Raw genomic sequence first — 11002 nt, forward strand, 5'->3', positions numbered from 1 at the left:
TTCAGCCATGTGGACTTGTACAGCATCCATCTTGACTACTGCCTTGTGGGTAGCCTGGTGCATCGTGGGTAGCCCACTCTTATATACATACAGCTCCACCTAGTGTACCATCCTAGGATGACATGTTACTGATCATTACATCCCCCTTTATTTGAGGTTAAACAAAATCAATATGAATCAATCATAATGACATAAACATCTTCACAACAGTCAATACATTTTCAATATAGTTTTCTTTGTACTCAAAGATTAAGTCTATCAGGCTTTTTTACTTCACGTGTGGATCTTCTCAGCACAGGTAAGTCTGATGTGTTTTCATGAGAGCCTGTATGTGTGTTTGTGTTAGATTGTTCTGGTGGTGAGTGACAAGATTCAGTTGCGGCATTGTCATCGATTTGCTCTTGGATAGTTTCTTGTGTTTTCAGGAGGGAACGGCGGTTCCTCCTGAGAATCTGTCCTTCCTCAGTTCTAACAGTGTATGACCTTGGTCCTACTTCCTCAAGAACTTTAGCTTTCCTGTTCCATGCATCTGGATCCTCAATCCTGACAACATCATCCCTTGTCAATGGTTTCAGAGTTTTGGATGACTTGTCATAGTATGATTTCTGTTTCAGCTTTAACAGTTGCAGTCTCTGTCTCAGTTCCTTACTCTGCTTTTCTTTTGCACAGCAGGGTAGCGTGGTACGCAACTTGCGACCAATTAGGAGTTCAGCAGGTGAAGAACCAGAGTCTAAAGGTGAGGCTCGGTAGCTCAGCAGGGCGAGATAAGGATCAGACTTGCTTTCTGTTTCTTTCTTCAGTAGCTGTTTGAGAACTTGAACACCTTTCTCTGCCTTACCATTCGATTGAGCATACAGAGGACTGGATGTGATGTGTTGAAAGTCATAGGCCTAGAAATTCAGTTGGGCGTGCCAGCCGTTAGCGCCTTAGGAGGAGTAGATCTTGAGCGCTAGGCGCTTAGCGCCCGGGCGCAGCGTGATCTGCGCCTCGCCCCAACTTCAGTACACATTTAGCGCCGGCGCAAAGTCTTAGCATGCGCCCTGCTGCGCGCGCAGATCATGACGTCATTTACTAGTGCAACGCCCTTTGTGCGCCCCGAACCGGAACTTCACTCGCGCCGCCCCATTGTGCGCCGGGCGGCCCGAACGACTGTTAAGTGGAGCGGTACACAGACGAGGCGGGCCGCGGGGAGTGCTAATTAAAGGGCACTTACCCTGCACTATAAAGGCCAGCCATTTTGCAGCATTCACTCTTGTGCAACGGTTTTTTGGAGAGAGGCCAAGGAGGAGAGCTTACTGGTTTGGACCAACACTAGGACAGGTATTTTTGGCTCAGGCCAGAGCTCAGCAATTATCTTTGCCTTCATTGAGAGCTCTTTGTTTGCCAGCATATAATGGGGGCTGCATTGGGTGCCAACGCTGACTTTCAGCCTTATGCCAGAAGGGCTTACAGACGCCGTGAGAGAGTGGCAGCCCTGGCTAGATGCAGGGGGGGCAACAGGCGTCGCCAACTGAGGCCTTACCCACCCAGGGTATACCGCCAGCAGTCCTCCTATCTGACCATGTCTGCCGCGATGTGTGTAAGGAGGCTGCGATTCAGAAGGGAGGTGGTTGCAGACATCTGCCAGCTGCTTCAGAGAGATCTGCAGCCACAGCTGATGCGCAGGACATCTCTGTCGGTGGCAGTGAAGGTGACGGTGGCTCTCAACTTCTATGCCACCGGCTCCTTCCAATCCGCTGCTGGGGACATCGCTAACATCTCCCAGTTCGCCGTGCATTGCTGCATCCACCAGGTGACCGAAGCCCTTTTCAGAAGGAGACATCAATTCACCTCCTTCCCCATGACCCTGGACAAGCAGCAGCAGCGTGCAGTGGGATTTGCAAGAATAGCGGGCTTCCCCATGGTGCAGGGCGCCATTGACTGCACGCATGTGGCTTTGCGGGCACCTCTGGAGCATGCCGAGGATTACCGCAACCGGAAGGGCTACCATTCCCTCAATGTACAGCTGGTGTGTGACCACAGGCAGCGCATGCTAGCTGTCAATGCCCGCTTTCCAGGCAGCAGCCACGATGCCTTTATCCTGCGACAGACAACTGTGGCTGACATGATCCAGGCACAGCCTCCCCCAAGAGGATGGCTTATCGGGGACAAAGGCTATCCTTTGTGTACCTGGCTCATGACCCCGCTCCGCGCGCCCACGACCCCTGCTGAAGAGGCATACAACGAGAGCCATCAAACGACTAGGAACATCATAGAACAAACAATTGGCGTCCTCAAGCAACGGTTCCGCTGTCTCGATTGCTCCGGGGGAGCCCTCCAGTATTCGCAGGACCGAGTCTCCCAATTCGTCGTCGTTTGCTGCATGCTGCACAACCTGGCTATCCGCAGGACTCAGGCACTGCCACCTCACGTTGGACCCCCACCTCAGGAGGAGGAGCAGGAGGAGCATGAGGAGGAGGAGGACGAGGAGTACCAGCCCAGGAGGGAGGCACAAGGTCCAAGGGCCGCCCGTCGGCGGCTTATTGAACGTCACTTCTAGGCCCCCTGTCAGGGAATGGCTTGTGCCAATGAAAGAACATGATTGCAGCCGCTCCGCAAGCCCTCAGCCGGTTAAGGCAACAAACACTTCAAAGATCAAACATGGACAATGTTAATAAATAAAATGCTTTATTGTACAAACTCAGGGCCCTTCCCACATGAAAACCAAAAACAGACGAAACCCCCAAAAAACACTCAAACACATTACTCGCTCCCACAACCTAGAGAGGATTAACAAAACAGTGCAACTAAAATGGCCGTCATCCTCGGCCTTCGTAAAAAACAAACATCACATCCTCGGCCTTCAAAAAACAAACATCCAATTCTCGGCCTCAAAAAACAAACACAACTGGCCACACATTCGACTTTTTGGCCCGCTAGGTCGATGCCTTGGCCATCTTTTTGTGGCCCTGCCCGCCCTGCTGCTCCTCCTCAAAGTAAGGCCATTGGCTGCTGCAAGGCTGGGGGCAGGCTCCAGAGGGGCACATGTCGTGATGGCAGATGCCCTTGGAGGTCCGCCTAGTCAAGGTCTGGCCGTCGAGCGGGCGGCTGTTGAATGCTGCAGCTGTGGCTGGCCAGCATCAGTCGCTGCAGCAGCTCCTGGCAGCTCCACTGGGGGAGTGGCAGTGGCGGCTGGAGGAATGGGGGCAAGCTGGCGGATGGCAGGCGCTCGCTGGTCGCCTGAGACACTGGCACTCGCCCGGGCCAGCACTGCAGCATGCGCACCAATCTGCCGAGGGACAGACCGCTGTGCTGCTGCAGCGCGCCGGGTGCCCTGGCGATGCCTGCCTGACACAGCGAGTGTGGCAGCAGTGAGTGCCCGTGTTGACCTGTTCAGTGACCTCATCAGAGCACCCAGTGACTGCACGGCACCACTGATCAGCTGCCCACTCGCTGCCTGAGCTGCCCCGAATGCCGCACAACTCGCTGCCTGATCTGCCCCGAATGCCGCCCAACTCGCTGCCTGCTCTGCCCCGAATTCCGCCAAACTGATGGCCTGTGAGGCCCCGACGTCGGTGACACTCCGAGAGAGGGACTCGATGGCCTCAGGCAACAGTGCCACTACCCCCATGAGCTCCGTGTGCCGGCGCTCCGAGTCCGCGGACAAGTCCTCGAGGCGTTCCATCTCCTCGGCGAAGACCATCTCCGGACTGAAGGCCGGACTCTCCCTCTGGGGAGAAGGCCGCCGAGCTGGCCGACCCTTCCTGCGTTGCTGGAGGCTGCTGGGCCCAGCAATTGGACTCCCCTCTGACCCTTCCCCCCTCTGGGGAGAAGGCCGCCGAGCTGGCAGCCCCCTCCCGCGTTTCTGCAGGCCGCAGGTCCCATGAGCTCCCCTCCCCTCCGACACTTCCGCGACGCTCCCCTCCAGGGAAGACGTGTCCCCTACATTGGCATGGGTTGCCACGGCTGAGGGTTCCCCTGATTGGCCGCCTTCCTCTTGCTCCTCCTCCTCCTCCTCCTCTGAGGGGCTGTCACTGGCAAGTTCAGGGACCTCCTCCTCACCATCTGAAAGCAGGAAGGCACAAGAGTAACTTTAGAGTGAGGAGAGGGCATCAGCGAGGGATGCATGAGTGGTGGCATTCAGCGCATTGGTCGGACAGTGGCAAAGGATGTAGATCTGATGTGCAAGTGGGACGAGAGAGGTCCAAACATTGATGTCCTTACCATTGGTGCCCAGAACAGGGTCGGCATCTCCACATGCAACGGGGCCAATCGCCCGGGCACCCATGATGCGCTCCACGCGATGTTGAAGCTCGGTGAGCGGCTGGATCTGGGGTCGGCCTCCCCCGGTCGCAGTCCGGCTCTTCCTATTATTAGCCAGCTTGGCCTGCAAGAGAAAGGACGGCCTCTAAGTCCAGTGTGTCGCCCTGATCTTGTTTGCACTGCCTCCCATGGTGGAATAGCCTGGCTAGTGTGTCGCCCTGATCTTGTGTGCACTGCCTCCCATGGTGGAATAGCCTGGCCAGTGTGTCGCCCTGATCTTGTGTGCACTGCCTCCCATGGTGGAGTAGCCTGGCCAGTGTGTCGCCCTGATCTTGTGTGCACTGCCCCCCATGGTGGAATAGCTTGGCCAGTGTGTTAAGTGCAGAATGTGCAATTGATGTTCATGCCTGTTCCATAGCTGCTGGATGAGGGCTGGCCATTAGGGCTTTCAGGTTCTTTTGCCCATAATGTGAGGTGCACATGCAAGGATGAGGAGGTCACTGGAAAGGGTACTCACCCTGACAATCCGCGTAAGGTCATTAAACTTTTTGCGGCATTGGACACCGGTCCTGGGGACCTCGCTGTTGGCTGACACCTTGCTGGCGACATGCCTCCAGGCTCTCCGGTAGGCGCGGAACAGCGCCTTCCTGCCATTGTCCGGGTACAAAATGTGGCGCCTCTTCTCCACACCACCAACCAGCACACTCAGATCACGCTCTGAGAAGTGCTGCGCTCGTTCACGGGCCCTCTGCATGGCTTCAGGCGCTATTTGGGTCCAGCAGCAGTGTTCAGGCCTAGCTGGAGGGCTCCACTATCCAGGGCGTGGCAGCAGACAAAGTCGACCCTTCCCCCTTAAGAGCTGGCCGGCGCCAGGGTGTCTGCTGTCAATCACGAGATGGCCGCACCTGCGCTGCGCCCGGCCTGGTGGAGGGGCGGCCGGCCGCTTTTCCGGCGGCCGCCTGGCCGCACCTCCCTCCCCAGACTCCTGCACCACCCCCCCGCGGCATTGGTGTGTCACTCCCGTGAGCCCGGCACTTCTCCGTGGTGCCGGGCTCATTTGCCGGGGGAATCCAGCGGCGATCTCACGGCTGCAGGCAGCTCCTCCTTAAGAGAAGGAGGAGGCCTGCAGTACCCCAGCCTGCCGCACCGCATCAGGTGCCGCAGCGGCAGCTGGACGCCTGAAACTGACATTCTTGGCCCCAAACGAGGCGGCCAAACCCTCCAATAGCGCCCGCCTCTGTGTTGGGGCGGCGCAACTGAATTTCAGGCGGGCGCTACGGGAATCCGGCCGAGTGCTAAATTTCGGGCGCTAAAGACCTGGCGGGGCTATACCTAATTTCTAGGCCTTTCTCTCTCTCTCACTCCCAGTCTCTCCCTCTCTCTCACCCCCCCCACTCTCTCTCTCTCTCTCACACAAACTCCCAGTCGCTCTCTCTCTCTCACACTCCCAGTCTCTCTCTCTCTCACACTCCCAGCCTCTCTCTCTCACACTCCCAGTCTCTCTCTCTCACACTCCCAGTCTCTCTCTCTCACACTCCCAGTCTCTCTCTCACACACTCCCAGTCTCTCTCTCGCTCTCTCACACACTCCCAATCTCTCTCTCTCTCACACTCCCAGTCGCTCTCTCTCTCTCACACTCCCAAAGGATTCATGAGGGACACCTCGGAATTGACAAATGCAAAAGGAGAGCAAGAGACACTGTTTATTGGCCTGGCATAAATAAGGGCATTGAGAACATGATCGGCGAATGTGAGACATGTCAGAAACAGCAAAACAAACAAGCAAAGGAACCAATGATAGTAGCTGACTTACCAAAAGCACCATGGCAAAAGGTTGGTATGGACCTCTTTCATTTGAATGGTAAAGACTATCTAATAGTGATTGACTACTATTCTAACTATCCTGAGATGGCGCTGCTCTCAAGCACCACAGCAAGCAGTGTCATAATGCATGTGAAATCCGTCTTCGCCAGACATGGAATTCCCAGGTTTGCCATCAGCGACAATGGTCCGTGCTTCAACTGTAAGGAGTGGCAACAGTTTGCAGCACATTATGGCCTAGAAATTCATTGTAGCCACTTTTGGGGCGTTAAAGTCGGGCGGCCGCTAAAGTTTGCGCCCGACGCCAAATCGAGGCCACTTCTGCGATATTCATACACACACTCCCACTCTCTCTCTCACACTCCCACTCTCTCTCACACACTTCCAGTTTTTCTCTCTCTCTCTCTCTCTCACACTCTCTCACTCCCAGTCTCTCTCTCTCTCTCTCTCTCTCTATCACACCCCCCCACTCTCTCTCTCTCTCACTCACACACTCCCAGTCGCTCTCTCTCTCTCACTCCCAGTCTCTCTCACACTCCCAGTCTCTCTCTCTCTCACTCCCAGTCTCTCTCTCTCTCACACTCTCCCACTCTCTCTCTCTCTCACACACTCCCACTCTCTCCCTCTCTCTCTCTCTCTCTCATACTCCCACTCTCTCTCACACACTCCCACTCTCTCTCTCTCTCTCACACTCCCAATCTCTCTCTCACACTCCCAATCTCTCTCTCTCTCACTCCCAATCACTCTCTCTCTCACTCCCAGTCTCTCTCTCTCACACTCCCAATCTCTCTCTCTCACACTCCCAATCTCTCTCTCTCTCACACTCCCAATCTCTCTCTCACACTCCCAATCTCTCTCTCTCACACTCCCAATCTCTCTCTCTCACATTCCCAATCTCTCTCTCTCACACTCCCAATTTCTCTCTCTCTCTCTCTCTCACGCTCCCAGTCTCTCTCTCACGCTCCCAGTCTCTCCCTCACACTCCGTCTCTCTCTCCCTCACACACACTCCCACTCTCTCTCTCTCTCTCTCAGACACTCCCAGTCTCTCTCTCTCTCTCTCACTCCCAGTTTCTCTCTCTCTCTCACACTCTCTCTCTCTGTCTCTCTCTCACACACTCTCTCTCTCTCTCACTCCCAGTCTCTCTCACACCCCCACTCTCTCTCTCTCTCACACACACTCCCAGTCGCTCTCTCTCTCTCTCACACTCCCAGTCTCTCTCTCTCTCACACTCCCAGTCTCTCTCTCTCACACACCCAGTCTCTCTCTCTCACACTCCCAGTCTCTCTCTCTCACACTCCCAGTCTCTCTCTCTCTCACACTCCCAATCTCTCTCTCACACTCCCAATCTCTCTCTCACACTCCCAATCTCTCTCTCACACTCCCAGTCTCTCTCTCTCTCACACTCCCAATCACTCTCTCTCACACACACTCCCACTCTCTCTCTCACTCCCACTCTCTCTCTCTCTCACACACTCCCAGTCCTTCTCTCTCTCTCTCACACACACTCTCTCACTCCCAGTCTCTCTCTCTCTCTCTCTCTCTATCACACACCCCCACTCTCTCTCTCTCTCTCTCTCACACACTCCCACTCAATTCAATTCAATTCAATTCAATTCAAATCGCTTTATTGGCATGATAAGGTACATCTTATGTTGCCAAAGCATCAAAATACATTTATGGTTGAACACATAAACGCAGTTCTATTAATACACACTCCCACTCTCTCTCTCTCTCTCACACACCCACTCTCTCTCACACATTCCCACTCTCTCTCTCTCTCTTACACTCCCACTCTCTCTCTCTCACACTCCCACTCTCTCTCTCTCTCTCTCACACTCCCTCTCTCTCTCTCTCACACACTCCCACTCTCTCTCTCTCTCACACTCCCAGTCTCTCTCTCACTCCCAGTCTCTCTCTCTCTCTCTCACTCCCACTCCCAGTCTCTCTCTCTCACACTCCCAGTCTCTCTCTCTCTCTCTCACTCCGTCTCTCTCTCTCTCACACAGACTCCCAGTCTCTCTCACTCCCAGTCTCTCTCTCTCACTCCCAGTCTCTCTCTCTCTCACACACTCCCAGTCTCTCTCTCTCACACACTCCCACTCTCTCTCTCTCTCTCTCACATGCCCAGTCCCTCTCTCTCACTCCCAGTCTCTCTCTCTCTCTCTCACTCCCACTCCCAGTCTCTCTCTCTCACTCTCTCTCTCACACTCCCAGTCTCTCTCTCGCTTACTCCCAGTCTCTCTGTCTCTCTCACTCCGTCTCTCTGTCTCTCTCTCTCTCACAGACACTCCCAGTCTCTCTCTCTCTCTCACTCCCAGTCTCTCTCTCACTCCCACTCTCTCTCTCACACACTCCCACTCTCTCTCACACTCCCAGACTCTCTCTCTCTCTCACTCCCAGTCTCTCCCTCTCTCTCTCACACACACTCCCACTCTCTCTCTCTCTCTCTCACACTCCCAGTCTCTCTCTCTTCCCCCAATCTCTCTTCCTCTTCTCCCCCCAATCTCTCTCTCTCTCTTCTCCCCGTCTCTCTCTCTCTCTCCCCCAGTCTCTCTCTCTCACCCCGTCTCTCTCTCCTTCCCTCTCTCTCTCTCTCTCTCCTTCCCCCTCTCTCTCTCTCTCTCCTTCCCCCTCTCTCTCTCTCCTTCCCCCTCTCTCTCCTTCCCTCTCTCTTTCCTTCTCTCCTCTCTCTCTCTCTCTCCTTCTCTCTCTCTCCTTCCCTCTCTCTCTCCTTCCCTCTCTCTCCTTCCCTCTCTCTCTCTCTCCTTCCCTCTCTCTCTCTCCTTCCATCTCTCTCTCTCTCTCTCTCCTTCCATCTCTCTCTCTCTCCTTCCCTCTCTCTCTCTCTCCTTCCCTCTCTCTCTCTCCTTCCCCCTCTCTCTCTCCTTCCCCCTCTCTCTCTCTCTCCTTCCCTCTCTCTCTCTCTCTCCTTCCATCTCTCTCTCTCTCTCCTTCCCTCTCTCTCTCTCTCCTTCCCTCTCTCTCTCTCCTCCCCTCTCTCTCTTCCCCCCAGTCGCTCCCTCTCTCTCTACAACAACAACATGCCCTCAAAAAAGCCTCAGCACCACCGGGCACCCCCAGCTAGTATATATATAAAACTCTTCTGTCTGTCTGTCTGTCTGTCCGTTCTCTATACGTTTAAAAGTTATAGCGCGTACCTACACGCGCGTCACATCAAAAGAAAGCTTACGATAACGTATTTACGTTTCGGCCGGACAAAAATCGTGCCCGCGGTATCCCAAAAATGTTCAAAATTCCGTTCATTAAATGGCAAAAGTTCCGCTCATTCGCTCATTAGCATTGAGTGACGTGAACGTTGACCAATCGTGCGGTCGAGCGACCTGACAGTTGACCGACGGTTGACCAATCGCTGCGTCTCGGGGGCGGGTTCATTACACGTGTGGGCAGGCCATCCTACAGTTGAGTGTTGAGTGACAGGACAATTGACCAATCCTACGGTTCAGTGACCTGACGGTTGACCAATCGGTGCGTGTGTGGGCGGGCCTTATCATTCTGAACCGAGGTGAGTGGCCGCCATCTTGGTTCTTCACGATTTTTTTCCCACACTTTCTGTGTGTTCCTCTTTTGGTAAAACCATAAATTTAGACAGATAAAAACTGTAAGTAAACCATTAAAACTGTGAATAAACCAATAAAACTGTAATAAACCAATAAAACTTCAAATAAACCTTAATAATCAAATTAAATTTTGGTTCTCCAGCCCAATCATGCACTCCAGTCCCCGCGGCGCCCACCGGTCACGAAAGTGATCTAGCGCGCTGGCGGACACCGCGTGCTCCAGCTCTAGGGCCACCCGGGCGCGAACATGGCCACGGAAGAGAGGGAGGACTTTCTGTGTGTTAGGGAACTAAGATAAATATTTGGATTATGTGTTAGGGAATTAAATTACAATTTATTTGAGTAGGAAATGAAGTAATCCCCTGCCCTTCGCGTGGAGGCTCGCCTACTTTGACGGCCGTTTCGAGTGGCTGTGCCGGCGCCGGGCTCGGCCTAGCAGCCCGGGAAGCCTGGGCCTCGAGTTCAATGCTCCGCTCTAACCGCCGCCCTCTCCCCACCCCTCCTCCTCCTCACCCTCACGCAGGGGGGACTCGGGGCTGCTCTCCGCCCACTGCAGGCAGGCCTGAAGCTGAAAAAATTTCTCTCTCTCTCTCCTCTTCTCTCTCTCCTTTTCCTCTTCCAATTCCAATTCCAATTCCAATTAAAATGCTTTATTGGCATGAAAGTTTACAGAGAACCATATTGCCAAAGCTTACATAGCAAAAAGGTACAGTTTTCCAACATTCTGTAGGTGTCAATCGATTTGACATTTGTTGGGTACATACAATATTACTTTTAAACAGTATTAATTTTAAACAGTCTTTGTACTTCATTTGGTACGTTCAATATTAATTTTAAACAGTCTTAATTTTAAACAGTCCTCAGGTTGTGACATGTTGTTACATATTTGGCCCCAAGGTATGGTCTGTCTCCTTCTCCTAGGACTAATCTCAATTTTGACAGATCATCCAATTCCTTGAAATCTGGGGTTGTTTGGCTTAGCTTGTTGAATAATATGTTTCTTGATGTGTTGAATTTTTCGCATTTTAGGAGGAAATGCATTTCTGTTTCAACCTCGCCAGCCAGACATTGATCGCATATTCTATTCTCTCTAGGCTGCCAGGATTTCTTGTATCTGCCTTTTTCAATTTCCAGTTGGTGGTCGCTTAGTCTGTACCTGGTGAGGGTCTGTCTCTGTTTTGTGTCTCTGATGGTCGTGAGGTAGTCTGCCAGTTTATATTCTCTTTTTAGGGCCCGGTAACATTCTAATCTGCTTTGGCTTTCGGTTATTTTGTTCCAATGTTCCAGGTAGGTTTCTTTGCATTTTTTAATGATTTGGTTCACTCGGATTGGTGTTTGGGCGGCTGTGTTGGTCTGGGG

This window comes from Somniosus microcephalus, chromosome 4, assembly GCF_052327205.1.
Source record: "Somniosus microcephalus isolate GS21.2 chromosome 4, FLI_Smic_1.0, whole genome shotgun sequence".
Classification (NCBI taxonomy): domain Eukaryota; kingdom Metazoa; phylum Chordata; class Chondrichthyes; order Squaliformes; family Somniosidae; genus Somniosus; species Somniosus microcephalus.